General features: G+C 42.2%; 1 protein-coding gene and 1 pseudogene across 1 annotated transcript in view; one reads left to right on the plus strand and one right to left on the minus strand.

Moving 5' to 3' along the window:
- FOXO1 (forkhead box O1) overlaps nt 1-16,287 on the plus strand; it is a 98,822-nt gene that overhangs the window by 53,204 nt on the left and 29,331 nt on the right. The window lies entirely within an intron of this gene.
- Nucleotides 10,856-10,955, minus strand: LOC123792019 (U6 spliceosomal RNA; annotated as a pseudogene).

Raw genomic sequence — 16,287 nt, forward strand, 5'->3', positions numbered from 1 at the left:
TAAAAAATTTAATTTGTTCCTATGATGATGTAACTGAAAATAAATTAAAAGAAAACCAGAATGCTTGTCTCTTGAGAAATTAACATGAATTTTTCTGTGTGTGATTTCAGCCAATGCCTTTTTGCTCTGAAAGTTATATGTTATACATAATTTCATTAACAGCATATGTACTTCCAGGGATGCCTGGGTGGCTCAGCTGGTTAAGCACATGCCTTCAGCTCAGGTCATGATCTTAGGGTCGTGGGATCGAGTCTTGCATTGGGCTCCTCGCTCAGCGGGGAGCCTGCTTCTCCCTCTGCCTGCCGCTCCCCCTGCTTGTGCACACTCTGCCTCTCTCTGACAAATAAATACATAAATAAAATCTTAAAAAAAAATAATATGTACTTCCATAGAGTTCCAGTTACCCTTTTTTATTTTTTTTTATTTTTTTTATTTTTTTATTTTTTTTTTTAAAGATTTTATTTATTTATTCGACAGAGATAGAGACAGCCAGCGAGAGAGGGAACACAAGCAGGGGGAGTGGGAGAGGAAGAGGCAGGCTCATAGCGGAGGAGCCTGATGTGGGGCTCGATCCCATAACACCGGGATCACGCCCTGAGCCGAAGGCAGACGCTTAACCGCTGTGCCACCCAGGCGCCCCCAGTTACCCTTTTTTAAAAATGATTTTATTTTTAAGTAATCTCTGCACCCCATGTGGCGCTTGAATTTATAACCCTGAGATCAGTAGTCACATGCTCTACGACGAACTGAGCCAGTCAGGCGCCCACCTTATTCTTTAACCATAAATCTTAGTTCGTTTTTGGATTACATAACAGGTCTGAACTGAGGATCTTTGATGATAATATCCATTTCAAAGTATTTATCAAGTCAAGATTTTTTAAAATTATTTTTTATTCATTTGAGAAAGAGAGAGTGCGCATGCACGAGTGGTGAAGGAGAGGGAGAGGGAGCAGCAGACTCCCCAAGAGCAGGGAGCCCACCACGGGGGATACTGGACTCAATCCCAGGACCCTGGGGTCATGACCTGAGCCGAAGGCAGACACTTAACCATCTGAGCCACCCAGGTGCCCCTCAAGTCAAGACGTTAATGATAAAAACTGCTTGTACAAAGATATGCTTAGTTATTGCTTTATCTTTTTCAAAAGAACAGCATAGCAAGAGTAACATCCTATAAAACATGTGCCAAAAAGTGCCAGTCTGACCAAAAAAAGCCATTCAACTACTGAGAATTTTAATAAGTATTCTGAAATGGGGTTACAGTGAAGTATCTGTGCTTAATATATTGGGCGGTTCAAAAGATTGATTTGTTCAGGTTTGCTTGGAGACTGGATGAGAACAAATTTGGCTTTAAATTCATATTTATAATTTAAAAAATGTGATTATTAAAGAAAATTTAAAAAATGGGAGTCGCTTTATTTCTTTAATGAAACATCTGAATGTTTTAGCAATGCTTCCACTTTCTGTGCATTATCTTTTAAAAATCACTGTTTCATGCTGTGTATAAAACTTGCCAACTTGCTTTTGATTAATAGAGTAAGTGCATTCAAGGAATAATGCAAGATATTGGCAGCGTAACTGGAAATACGCGAGCAGATAAAAATTAGCTTCAAGTCAACAGCTAAATTCCTCTTTTCGTATTATCTATTGTCATCATTCGGAGAAAAGAAGCATGCCTCATCATAGGGATTCCTATTTAATATCTAGTAAAGGCTGGCCTTTAGCAAACCGATTTATCATTTGTCGTTTGGTAGAAGTTACAGTCTGGTGAAGAAGGAGATGAACGCAGAGCAGGCAGGCAGGGGATTGAGTTAGAATCTGTGCCTGTGGGATAATTTTATACACAGATTGGACGTCGCTCAGGCTCGTGTTTTCCTGGGCAGGCACTGATCTTGGATTTTCTGTGTCTTCAGCTTTTATTCGTAGTGGATTTCTTGAGGAAGGATCACTGTCGATTAGTTGTTAATCATCTAGAATTTGTTAGGATTAGGCAGTCTAAGTAAAATACTGAAACTGTTAAATCTGATTTGGTCAGAAATTTGAATGCGCAGTTCCATGGATTGCCTTTTAATCATCATTGGTGAGATGCGAATTGAGCCAGAGCCTTGAGTATGAAAAGTACCTTAGGAGTAAATTAGACACTTTGGAAGCTCCATTAACTCTTTCGGAGTACAAGGCTGCTATTTAGTCTACCCAAACAATAATTTACTAAGTTTAGCATACCCAGACAGTAATTTGCAAAGTAATACCTTGAAGATGCTAGAAAGAGTTAATGAAGCTTCTGAAGTACCTTGTGTTTTCTTGGAGAACCTGTTTCAGCATTTACAGTGGTTGTACTTGAGAAAAAGTGTCTTTAAATTGAATGCCTATTGCAGGAATTGTTGCTAAATTTATGCTCCAATCTTTCGGTTTCTATCCTCGGCCCTTTTTTGCAAGACTCCTTTTTCTTATTCTGAGTAAGGGTTCCCCAGGGTTCAGTCCTGTGGTTTCTCTTCTCACTGAGTTCAGCCAGGTGAGAACAAACATACGGTTTCTGGAGACCCATTTAGTTCTTGCTGTCTTGTTTGCCTCCCATATTCTCCTGTTTCTACCTCTCTACATCCTTCTCCCGAGCTTTAGTCTAATTTTCAGCCAGCTGGCGACCACATGGTGTTAAACTCACCTTCCTCCCTAAAGCTGGTTTCCCCTACTGCCTACATGGTATTTTGAATAGCACTCACCACCATTCTTTCAAGAGTCTCATTCTGGAAGTATGGAAAACTCCTCTTCCCATCAGCTCTAGCCTCCTCTGTCAAGTGTCAGGATGAAACTCCCTTGGGATTTTGCCTCTCTCCTTCCCTGTGGTGCTTACCGTCTCTTATTTGGACCTCTACATTGGGCTTGCTGCTTCCGGTTTCCTTCTTCTTCACTCTACCCTGGACAGGCTACCACAACAGATTTCTTGACATGTCACTTTAATTATATCATTTATCTCAAACACCTTCAGATACTCTCTGCTGGCGTTCCAGGCCGCTCACCATCTGAAAGGCCCGTCTTTCCAGCTTCCTTTCCTACAGACTCCTCTGCGGCCCACCTTGCATGCTGTAAGACACTCTCCTGCCTCGTATAGTTGTTTTACTCCTTCTCCACTCGCAGCAGGACATACCCTTTTCCCTGTCCACACTGATCCATCTGGAACTATTCAGTGGAAGACGTCAGGCTCAAAAAGTACATTCTGCACAATTCTGTTTGTATGAATTTCAGTAAACAAGCGAAGCTGTAGTGTGTGTGATAGAAGTCAGAATAGTGGCTCCCTCTGGGGAAGCGGCTGCTGATTGGGTGGGGCATAAGAGAGCCTACTGCTAGGGCTCTGGAAATGATTCTGGGGGCCGGGGGTTGGTTGCATGGGGATAAACAAATGTAAAAATTCGTGTAGCTGTACACAGCAGATATCAGCTCTTGGTTTGATGTAAATTAAACTTCAATAAAGCATAGACTAAAGCAGTGCCCACCTTCTAATAAGGCTGTGATAGGCTTAAATTCGATAATGTGTTTAAAATGCCAAGCATAGAGACTGGCATGTGGGGGAAAATCCCCCTGCTGCACCTGGACAGTTGTTTTTCTCCTTCTGAATTGTAGAACAGATATTCCCCAACAAGACTAATTTTGCAGATAATTTGAACTTGAAGACCTTTTTTTTTTTTTTTTAAGATTTTATTTATTTATTTGACAGAGATAGAGATAGCCAGCGAGAGAGGGAACACAAACAGGGGGAGTGGGAGAGGAAGAAGCAGGCTCATAGCGGAGGAGCCTGATGTGGGGCTCAATCCCAGAATGCCGGGATCACGCCCTGAGCTGAAGGCAGACGCTTAACCGCTGTGCCACCCAGGCGCCCCGAAGACCTTCTTTTGTATTCCGCTCTTCACTTGAGTCTTTTATTGCCATGTTTATTGCTCAGTTGATATTGTTGATTTAATGTGGATGCCTGCCTGCGTGTTTTTTTTTTTTTTGATGGTCACTAGAAATAGTGGCAAGTGTGGTGTGTTGTGGAAAGCTTGTAATAGTTTTAATGTTTCTTTGCCCCCCCAAAACATTGCACACATCAAAAGAAGAATTTTGAGTTTGTTCAAAAAGTATTCTACAAAAGCTTAACTTTGGAGTTATTTCCCTGAGTATTCTCGTTACTAGGGAAGCATCCATAAGTGGGACTTAGGGGAAGGCATATTACATCTCAGTGTAGGGAAGACTTTCTTAGCAGAGCGGTTAAAATGGGCTTAAATGATGTTTAAATAATAAATGTCTTGCAAGACGGTGGTTAGCAAACTTTAATGTGTGTGTGAATCACCTGCGGATCTTGTACAAATGTAGGTTCTGACTCATTAAGGTCTGGGGTGAAGCCTGAGGTCCTGCATTTGCAGCCAGCTTTCAGGTGCTGCTGCGGGTCCCTGAACCACACTTTGAGTGGCACAGAATGAGTGATATTATGGAGGGCAAAGCAAGAACAACTTAGCTCATAAAAACCGCTCCACCAGTTTGGGTGGGTAGTGATGGTGTGAACCATATTTGTGTAAATATTCCTGAAAGAATCCATTCAAGAAAGTACTAACTCTTCTTTTAAAGTTTTAGTGTTATGTGATTTTTTTTTTCATGCAAGTGGGCCAGACTGGTTTATTTCATTAATTTGTTTCTGTTCCCTCTTGAAAATGATGTTGTATTAGTCGAAAGAGTCATACATTCAATCAGAATTTTTAGGGAAAAAAATTTAAAAATAGCTTGGAATCATTTGTGACTGCCCCTCCTTAAAAATAAAGTAAAATAAAAAACCAGAAAAACTAAACTAAATACCACTGGCAAGACAGTCCTTCCCCATTTGTCACCATATTCCATGAACAATACTTGACAAAATAACCACTACTGTGTGGTATGCCATTTAAAGAGCCAATTTCACTGCTTCATGTTCTCCCACTTATTGCGGGTAGATTTCCATTCCCCTTCTCTGAACTGGGACCTCTTTTATTCCATTGTTCCCTCTTGCTTGTCATATTCTTGACTCAGTAGAGGATGATTTTATACCCTGTCAGACTTTAACATCTGTCAGGCTATGATTTGAAACTGAGATAAATCCAAGTTACAAATTGAAGATGAATTCCAACCCTTTGATGTTGGGAAAGCAGTGCTGTCAGAGGACTCGTCCCCAGAGTAGCGCCCGCCAGCCTGCTACTAGCCTGCCTGCTGTTACAGGGTAACAGGAAGAATGTGGCTCTGCCTGCTGGCTCCTGGGCACATTCCTTTCTGTTTGGGACTGAAGTACCAGACGCACACATTATTGAATTACTTAATGAAGATTTTGTAGCACACCTCTAATACCTATGAGAAGGCCCTTTCAGCACAAGAAAGGTGTGTGGGCAGAGGGGGTGGGAAGAGAGGGAGAGAGAGGAGCTTTCACACTGGTGAACGGGGTCCTCGGTGATCCTCGGGATGCATGTGAGTGCTCCAAGGCTGGCTGTTGTTTTCAGCCCTGAATTGGCAGAAGGGACCAATGCAAGCTCGAGGGAAGGTTTTTTATAGGGCAGGACCGATTACCAAGGGAAAAATGCAGGGTTTTGGCTTCAACCTTGATGCAGCATTGTCATTTACATTCTGACACAGGAGACTTTGTTTAAAATATTTTTTAAAAAGATTTTATTTATTTATTTGACAGAGACAGAGAGCACAAGCAGGGAGAGGGGCAGAGGGAGCCTATGCGGGGTTTGATCCCAGGACTCCAGGATCATGGCCTGAGCAGAAGGCAGATGCTTAACCGACTGAGCTACCTAGGCTCCCAGGACACCTTGTTTAAACTATGATTAAGGGCCTCCAGGCGGTGGGCTGTGGCTTACAGACCCTGATAACTTAGAGGGGCGCAGCTCACACTGATAAAACTGAGTTCCAGTGGTTTCTGTCAGAATCAAATGTAATTGAATTATGTAGATGGTTCCAGTAACAAAGCTGATTCACCTCCCTGCCACCTTCTTACTGGGGAGATCTCTGTCTTAGAGACCAAGAGAACATACAGAAGGCCGAGTGGCCATGAACTTGTCTCTTATATTAAACTCTGTGAGATTTTATCTGTAATAATAAGAATAGTGGTCCTAAATACACAGGGTTATTATTAGGATTGATTGAGATAATATGCATGGAAGACTATGGACCTTAAAGTATTAATCATACACACACATTTGTAAATAATGGTCTCCTAGGGTTTTGCTTTGTATAAATAGTCCTCCCCATGTGATCAGTACTAAATTGGCAGAAAAAAGGCAGCCCATTCCTGCTTACACCGTGCTGTGGAAGAGGTATGGAGTGCTTGGAATGCTATGCTGTCTTCAGACAGAATGAGGCTGACATGAGGGAAGACAGGGAAGGGTTAGTATGAGATGGCACTGGGGACAGCGAAGAGAACGGTTGTGCATATTGCAGGCTTTCTTTCCCGAATGCCGTAGTGCTTAGATGATTACAAAGAAATGAAGAATTATGTGATAGTTAAAAAGTGCACGGTGTGACTTACACGTGTTGCTGGCTTGGAATGTAAGCCGGCTGAGAACAGAGCCTATCAGGGATGTGCATATTTAGCACCATGCGAATTGGGATTGGTTGGCTCAGTTGCGAGAAGGTGGCCCTGACCGAAACAGCGATAATCCTGCCCTTGAACCTCACTGGGCCAGCCACTGAGCTGCTAAGTAGCTCAGAGTACACGATCTTACTGGAACCTTAGGTGGCTATTGTCCTCATTTTATAGTGGAGGAAACAGAAAGGTTAAGTAATTTGCCTAAGGTCATGTAACTAGTAACTGGCGGGCATTTGAGTAAAGATCACTAAAGAAAGCCACATGGTTCCTAATGCCTAGGTTTTAAAATTTTATTCTTCAACTATAGATTAGCCCGCAAAGGCTTTTAAGATAGTCTTCAGAAGGCTTAGGTTTTCACTAAGGCACGTGCGACCATGGACAGAAATGGTAATATTACTAATAATTTTGTACTTGGATTAGAACAACGCAGCTCCATTGTCTTGGCCCTGTGGGCTGTCAGAAAGAAAGCCTCAGGACTCCTGGAAAACAACACAGTGCCCATTTGAGAGCAAATGGGCGTTAATTTCCTTTTCTGTAAGGAAAGATGAGCTTTCATGCAAATGAACACTGGGTCCATTTGGCCACTCAAGAGGACTTAAATCGGATTCCATAACTATCAACCTTTACCGTCCCTTTGTTGTATGACAAAACACATAGACTTGTGTTATTCCCCACTGAGCCCAGAGCAAATTCTGTTGTATTAAATAGTCACAATGCTTTTATACTTAATTGGACTTAAACTCCTTCCTCTCCCTCCCCCCTGAAGAATTATGTTCACATTTCTATGGAGCCTGTCAATCACCAGAAGGAGAAGGACTCAAATGTCACTGTTTTGTAGCTAGCAGACCAAGTCGTGAAATAAACATACCTTGAAATGTGACTTTCATACCTCATGTTTTTTATGGCCTTGATACTTAAAGTATGGTTCATGGGTTGGGTTGATGGCATCAGCATCACCAGGGAGCTTGTTAGAATCTCAGGCTTGATCCTAGGCATACTGAATCAGAATCTGCCTTTTGACAAGATCCTAGGCATGTTCAAGTATGAGAAGCACTGGTTTTTATGGTACTCGACCCCCTCCAAGTTAATGGTTAAGCTTATTGAATGGAAGCTTTTTTCTTCTCTAAAAAGCTCATTTCAAGGATAAAATTTTATATTTTAGAGCCAGGCCCTAAAGAATAGAAATGTCAGTTTGGCTGTTTAGCATCAAGGGGTATCTTGCCATTTCTAGCAAAGTCTGAATTATTTATTAAACCTCTTAATCCATCTCAATTTTTCTGTACTGTCTTTGTATTCCGTTTGTAATGAAAGCTAGTAGGGTGTTCCTTTATTTGGGGGAGAGGAGTTAATCTTAGCCTCTTGAGAGTATACAAATCTCAACCAAATTTTAAGCATATTATCTCGTGTCGGATCCCACTGAAGATAGAAGCCCGTTAACCAGTCTTATTATTCCAGATGGCTCCTCCTCCAGTTGCACACCTTTTCTCCTGCCTCCATCTTCCTTAGAGGGGAGAGTGAGGCACTGAGAAAGGTGCTCTACCTCTTTGTTTATTATCTATGTATCCTGCCCTCTCAACGGGTGATCTGGGCCTGACTCCTGTCGCTTACTGCCTTTGTGACCATGGCCTCAGTTTCCTCACCCCCAAAATGAAGGTGTTGGATTCCTACACTCTGAAGAGCCTCACCAGCCCATTTTTACCCTCTCCAGCCAGCTCTTCATGACCCGCGGCCACTTCTTCCCGAGCTTCTGACACCTCTTCTTTTTTTTTTTTTTTCTTTTCTTCCTTCTCCACCTCTGCTGCCCTGCCTTCTGCTAGGCTCTTCCTGCTCTCACACACCTCCTTAAACTCCAGAATAGCATAGAAGTGATAGTTTTGTACACTATCAAGGAGGAGGGAGATTCATATTAAGTCTCCACTTGATGATTGTACAGTTCTCTCGGAAGAGCTTCAAGCAGAAGCACCCCTTTATGAAAATAATACCTCTCCCCCTCCTGTTTTTAGGGAGGAGGCTCCCTAAGTTTTTTAAATTCAGAGAAAGTAGGCAATCTTGGGATCGTTTTAGTATTAACTGTGGGTTGCTGTCAAGCCAGCCCTTGTCTAAGGGGACCTCATTAGGCAGTGCTCTATAATGGTGACAGGGCAGCTTAAAATGTCTAAGTAAATGTAAATGATCTCAGAGCCAGTAGTTGAGTTTCACTTGAAAGCCAATGAAACATCTAATTAAGGAGCAAAGAAGGATGTCAGAAGGATCCAAAGGCCTGAATTTTTGTTATATTGCGGTAGATTTTACTGGAAGCCAGAGGATTCTTTATGTAATAAATTTGAAAAGAAAAAAAAGCAAACAACAAAAAACTAAAATTTCCCTTTTCTTTACTTGTGGTATAAATAGAACTAGCTTGTAGGTCAGGAATGTCCAGTTTGTATTACTTATTACCAGGGTTCAAACTTGAACTTGAAATATGTTTTAAGATGGGGGTCGGGGCAGGGGGAGAGAGAGAAAGAGATAATCTTAAGCAGGCTCCATGCCCAGCGTAGAGTCCCATGGGGCTCGATCCAAGGACCCTGAGATCATGACCTGAGCCGAAATCAAGAGTTGGACGCTTAACCGACTGAGCCACCCAGGCGCCTCAAACTTAAAATATTTTTTAAGCACACTCTACAGTGGTAAAAGCTTTTCTTTACAACATGTATAATTATCTTGCTAAGCTTTTCTTTAACATTACATAAGGAGAAAACAGTAACATCTTGGAATGATTGTAAACTGGCACTTAAGACCCTGGAAGTGAACTGTTTTCTAATTACTGTAATATATGTGTGACTCGAGATTCCGTACTACTCCTCCTTGAATCTTAGATTTTAAATAGTCTTATTCAAAGTGCTTCCTTTTATTCTTGAGGCATAGTTGATACTTTAGCGGTGTTCAGTTTTATGTACATAATTGTTGTGTAGGCTGTGAAATTACTGCTTATTAGATTGGTAATATCATTTTTAATTATGTTTAATAATGTGAGATCCAGAAATGCCCCGTATGCACTCCTTTAATATTTCATGGCAGGACAGCAGGGGCGCACCATCACTGTAAAGTAATAAAAGGCACTGGAAAATGGGAATTGGGGTTATTGAAACTGGAAAACAGAGAGTGACTTGTAGATTCTTTCTGGTGATGAAGAGTCTGGTGTCCTGACTCTGCTAAGTCCTGCAGAAGGACGAACAAGGGTAAGACTGAGTGTTAGTTCTTCAGGAGCTCACATCCAAGGCAGAGCTCAGCTGGTGTTACAGTTCTAGTCGTTGACTTGGAGCTTTCAGAAAATGTTCCTGAGGCATGTGGAAATCCAGGCATCCTTCTATTAGCCTTTCTTCTGCCTTGCTTTCACTGCTGTTCAAAAAGCGAATGTTCTTTGTTCTGGATCTTTGAAATATGGATTGATCTGTTGCTTTTCAAACTTTATGATAACTCCTGAAAGCTACTGTAGGCCTGATTCACTAAGCAAATTGCGGACAGGAAGCAACTTTCTCTGTATTCCGAGTTTTGATAGTCTCTCCCCCCCCGCCCCCCGCCCCACCATGGAGGACCAGGTACACAGGTTCTCAAATTAATTTGTCTGGTGTTGAGTCATCTGAGACCTCTTGGAGGAGGACGTGAGAGTAGCATGAGGTTTAAATGAGATGGGCATTGCACATTATGGTGTCCCCAGCTTGGAAGAGTAAGATGTACGTAGTGTTGTTGGATAGAGATACCGGTCTGCGAGCATTCAGCAAGCCTCATCCTTTATTTCGTTTGATCTACTTGCAAAGCAGTAACTTACTTACTGACCTGTAGCAACCAAGGATTTTGAATCATCTTCGCTATGGTTTTAAGTTATGCGCATTCCTCAGGAGATAATACACAACCAGCAGCTTGTGGGAACGGTGTGAGGAGTAAGAGAGATTGAGTAACACCAGCCATACCACAATGGTATGCACAACCTCTTGGGTTTTGTTTTGTTTTGTGTTATGGTGTTTTTAGCCCTGTTTTTTTTTTTTTTAATATGACCATTTATGTGCATTTCTAGAACTGTGAAAATAAACTATGATTGAATAAAAATCATAATAGAGGCTGCCATTGTTGGAGGAGTGGGGTTGGCAGAATGCTGGATCAATTGGAAAAGAACGCAAGGAAACGTTCAGGAGTGATAGAAGTGTCCTCTTCTTGATTGGGCTGGCGGTCCATGGGGTATGCATTTGCCAAACTCAGCTGTCTCTTAAGATCTGTGCATTTAGTTTACTTCTCCCAAATAGGGAACACTTCATGAATTTGTGTGTCATCCTTGCACAGGGCCCATGCTAATCTCCGTATCATTCCAGTATTAGTATCTGTGCTGCTGAAGCAGGTAGAGTTTGGCCTCTCTTGTTAGTTGAAATTCTAAAGCTTATTCTCCATAGAGACTGTTACACAGTACAGTGATTGGAAAGATGCTGCAGCCACACTTCGAAATATCTGTAATGATTTTGACTTAAGATAAAATATGCATTGGAACCTCTTATGAAAAGTAGAATTTCACAAAAGTCATCGAAGGAATAGGCCTTCATTATCAGATGTGCGCATTTCGAGATGCACCAGGGCAAGGTTCAGTGTTTTTGTAGAAAAGTCCTGTTTCTTTTGGAGCTCTCAAAGAGGTAAAAAGTAGCACATCCGGGATGAAAAGTACTTTACATTTAGTATCACATATGAATTCCCACATGAGTGATCATGTCAAGGATATGCAGAGGTTTTTCTCACCATATCTCCTTATTCATGGAGTCACTGTGTACTAAACATCTAAGACATAGGCCTGGGGCTGGAGACCCAGCAGTACACAACACTCAGAAAACTCATTCCCATGTGGAGTTTACAATCCCAGCAGGAGAGATAGATGATGATTAGCTGAGTATAATGGGAAGTATATTATGGTGATAAGTGCTTTGGAAAAAGTTAAGCAAGTGGGGCACCTGGGTGGCTCATTTGGTTAAGTGTGTCTGACTCTTGATCTTAGGGTTGTGAGTTCAAGCCCCATGATGAGCTCCATGGTGGGCATGGAGCCTACTAAAGAAAAAAGTTAAGCAAGGAAAGCAGGATTGGGGGTCAACCCTGGATTTGAGGATGGCCTTAATTGGGGTACATTTATGCAGACACCTGATATAGTGAGGTCTTCTTTTGAATCTTGTACCACATATATACATTTCCTCATCCCAAATAAATATATATTTTAAGATTTATTTATTTGAGAGCAAGAGAACAGTGGGGAAGGGCTGAGAGGGGGAGAGAGTCTTTTTTTTTTTTAAGATTTTATTTATTTGAGAGCATGAGTGAGAGAGAGCATGAACTTGGGAGAAACAGATGGAAAGGGAGAGGCAGAGTCCCCACTGAGCAGGGAGCCTAATGCGGGGCTTGATCCTAGGACCCAGGGATCATGACCTGACCCCAATGCAGACGCTTAACCGACTGAGCCACCCAGGTGCCTGGGAGAGAGTCTTGAGCAGACTCCACGCTGAGTGCAGAGCCTAACATGGGGCTCAATCCCATGATCCTGAGATCATGACCTGAGCCAAAACCAAGAGTCGGTTGCTTAACTGACTGCGTCACTCAGGTACCCCATCACAAATAAATATTAAGAAAAAACATACTGTATCAGCTCTTGACTACCTTATATCATTCTGTTAGGATCCTGTGCCCTAATGAAGTCTTTGAGCCCAAAGATAAGAAGAGTTGGATGGCTTTGTACTTAAGGAAATCCTAATTTCAGTTGTTTAAAGTTTTATATTGAAGGCTTCAATGAAATGGGATATTTTTGCTATCAATTGCTGAATAACAACATATTCTGAAACTTACCAGTTTAAAATAACACACAGCCATTATCTCAGTTTCTGTGGGGTAGGAATCTGGGGCCTAGCTTGACCGAGTGCCTGGAGAAGAGGAGATGACATAGGGCCTGAATATCAGGAGGAGATTCTTAGGGCATCTTAGAGGCTGTCCACTGTGTGGTGTTGCTCAGTAATGACTCTGTATCTCTTCAGGTTGGCCTTTAGAGCTACAGTTCTTCCTGCCTCCTAAGAAAAGAGAATAAACTTTTTCATCTAGTTTTCCAATCAAATACAGCACACATCACAAGGAAATAAGGGTTGGCAAAAATAACAAAACAGTGGTAAAATTACAGAGTGACTGGCCTTTAATGGTTTTACACTTTCTCTGTTCATGAGCCCCATTGGGTGCTTCCTCTGTCAGCCTCCACTCTGCTTTCTGTCCTTCCTGGCACCTGGTTGGCCTGCTGGGTAAGGACAGCAATGGGATTCTTGTTCTGCGCCTTGGGCTGCCTTGCACACTAACCTAGTAGTCACTCCCTCCATTCCTGGCCGTCTCTGGAGCTTCGGTTGCTCAGAATTGCCCAGTTTGGCTGATGCTCCTTGCCAGTGATAGTTTCTTCCTTTTGTGGGGCTTGCCTTGTCCATGAGCTGCTGTTGGTCTGGACCACGTCTGGACCTCGTTCTGGTGCTATGTATCTCGAAGGAGGGAGCCACTAGGAAACCATCTTAAGTCACTGCCATCCTTGAGCAGCAAGGTACCATCTTGCCCTCTTCCAAAGTGTGCATTCCCTCTTGGATTTCTCAGGGCTCCCCCTTCCTCCTTACTTGTTGGAAAAAGGGCCTCTATTTCTCAGTTGATTTGCAGAGCAGAAACGATGGACTTTGGTGAACTTCTTGCCTTTTCAGCTCAAGACTGCTAGTCCTTTTGGCCTCCGCTCATCCTGCATCCATCAGTCATGCTCCATACTTCCAGGGGTCTTGCAGAACCTATGCATCATGTTTTTTGCAATACCTACCACCTTAAAAATCAGAAAGGGATAAAAGGAAGAGGAGTGTAGACATTAGGTAGAAGAGGATTTTGCTGGCCAATATGTAAAAAGGAATGAAAAATGAAAAATTGTCATGTGCCACGTGAAATGTTTAGTTAAATTAAGTCCACCCCCTTCCCCAAGCAATTTGATTTTCTTGAAAAAGGCTGTCCAGAAGGCATCAGTACAGCTCTTGATATGTTACTTAAACTGGAATGGCATTTCACCGTGTCTCTACTTCCTCGTCGTGCTTCTACTCCCAGCAAGTCTGAGCCATGGTAGCAAGTTCTGGACTTTGAGACTGCTGGATGACCTATGCTGTGGAGTTGGAAAGCTAACCTTTATCTGTTGCATTTTCTGGATTTGTGCTGGTGTTTGGTTCATCTTTAGATGTTCCTGGCTCTGGATTCGAGTTGACATATTTCGGTTCTTTCTGGGCTACCACTGGGAATAGTTAGTGTCTGTCCTGCAGGGTATTCTTAGGTCCCTCCGTTTCCTCAGACTGGGTGGGATTACTAAAGTGGGGTCCTGTTTTTTGTTTGTTTGTTTTTGTTTTTTGTTTTTAAAGACTGACAGACTTTTACAGGAGTTAAAGGGTCTTTGGAGGCCATCTGTTTACTTGAGGGAAATTCTGGTAGCAGAGAGGTTAAGGGTATGCCCGCGGTCGCCAGACTGGTTAGTGACAAGCAGGCAGAGCAGGATTTCTTGGCTGCCTGCTCTGTATCCTCTTCTACACATGGTGCTTTTTCCCAGCTGCGTTGCCTTGAAAGCGAGCTGAAGGCAATCTCTGTTTTCATTCTGCACCCTTGACAGATGAACGCTTCTCTAAAACTTGAGTTAGTTTAACTCTGGAAAGAGTGGGCCTTTCGATAATGGGCATTTTGGAAAGAAAGCTATTTTAGGAACGGTAACTGCCAGGAGTCATTATGTAAGAAGGGACCCAAGAGTCTCAGCAAGGAGAGGATTTCCCTGTTTGTGGCATTTAAGTCATGGTATAAATTCCTCTCGTGGTGTTTTGTTTGCATCATTTGGCTTAGATGTTGTTAGATGTTACTAGCCTAATCCAATTCCTTGTTTTATGAAAATAGGTTTTTTGTTTATCTAAGTGGGCTTCTCTTTGTCAGTGTGCTGGAATAGTCATTCTTGGACTGAAATGATGGCTTTTGAATCTCTCTGTTATGTTTTCAGGCATGCCTTAGGGGTTGTAAGATAATACTGTTGTTACTGGGAGGAGTTGGGTAAGGGCCATAAACACTCTGGAGAGATAGGAGAGAGGTTAGCACGGGACAAAATTTCAGACTTCTGCTAAAACTACTTGATTGCAAATTATGGCAAAAGAGTAAGACTTCTGTAGCTCTTCAGATTCCTAGTACTTACGTCTTCATATCGTTGTTTCCAAGCACCCCTCAAACATCTGCCGCTTCGGGCCTTGTGCAGTCATGCTCTAGTGACCAGCCCCAGAAGTCTGACAGCTCTTCCTGTCTCGACTCCGGCCAGTTCCAAACAGCTGAGCTCCCGGCACACGGGAACAATGGGGCTCCTGAAGACTCCCCTGCTGTTGACATACAGAAGCACATTTCCTCTTCTGAACTTCCAGACAGAGTTACCGGGGTGGCTTTGAAATGTGCTCGGAAACGAATAAATTCAAAGGATTCTGTTAATCTATTCTGATTTATTTAGGAGGCAGCAACATTCATTATTTGACTTATGTTAGTGGTTAATTAACCAAATTAGAACATGTTTCCTTTTTACAAATTGAATGCTCAGAGAGTAACAAAGACCAAATATTTTACAACACAGATCCTTGAATTTGCTCTGAAATACTATATTTTATTTTGCAGCAACTTCCGGTTTTAGTGACAATTAAATATTTCTATTAATAGCAAGTTTCAAATTTTAAGTAAATTGAAATGGAAATGAAAGTTGTTTCTAAAAATAATGCTGACTGTGTTTATGTGAAGTTTTTCTTTCTCTTTTTTTACTTTTTAAAATTCCCTGTCGTTGGTGGGGAAGGCCTTGATTAGGGAGAAATGTAAATTTCAGTTTCTTTTTGTTTAGAATTGATGGGAATTGGATTGAACTGTTTTTGAGAATAGATGGAAGTGTATAAGGTTTCTTTTAGTGTTGGACACTGCAGTCATTGCTTGATGATCTGCCTGGCTGTCCTGTGGACACATCAGTGGCACTTGTGAGTCACTGTCTTCTTGTTGACTCTGTTTGTGTTGACTGTGAGGGACCTGCCCTTTATTCTACCAAGGAAGCTTCCATTGCTGCTTACTCTGTATTCTCTACAAGACAGTTTGGTTGAAGACCACCCTGATCAGGATGGTACCTTCTACCAGTGTGGTTTAGGAGATAGGTGGGTAAAAGGGAAATCATTGTATTGCTTCCCAGCCCTTTTTTTAGTGGGGGTCTTCTTAGGGTGACTTTTTGGCTTGGTAGGAAATCCTCTCCCTCTGTGACCCCAGTCTTATACACTCATTCAAATAGAAGGATGAAGATGTATTCCAAAGCTTCATGGTGGTGGTGTGGTGGTGGTGGTGGTGGTGGTGGTGGTGTGTGTGTGTGTGTGTGTGTGTGTGTGTTTGGTTTTGGGGTGTGTGTGTGTGTGTGTATGTGTGTGTGTGTGTGTGTGTGTTTGGTTTTGTTTGTTGGTTTGGTTTTGTTTTGTTTTTGGTCTGGACTTTGGGATGCTGTGAGCATTTGGCGATTGTGGAGGGTTTAACACCCTCGTTTTCATTAGCTAACTCAGTGGAAGGTGAAAGGTTGGCAGGGAATTTAGTTTCACTTGTGACATCACTTGGCTTATTCAGATGCAGGTGAATCAGGAGTGGTAATGAAAGAGCTCTGTTCA

This window comes from Ursus americanus, chromosome 10 (assembly GCF_024610735.1).
Source record: "Ursus americanus isolate L20-20 chromosome 10, mUrsAme1.1.p, whole genome shotgun sequence".
Classification (NCBI taxonomy): domain Eukaryota; kingdom Metazoa; phylum Chordata; class Mammalia; order Carnivora; family Ursidae; genus Ursus; species Ursus americanus.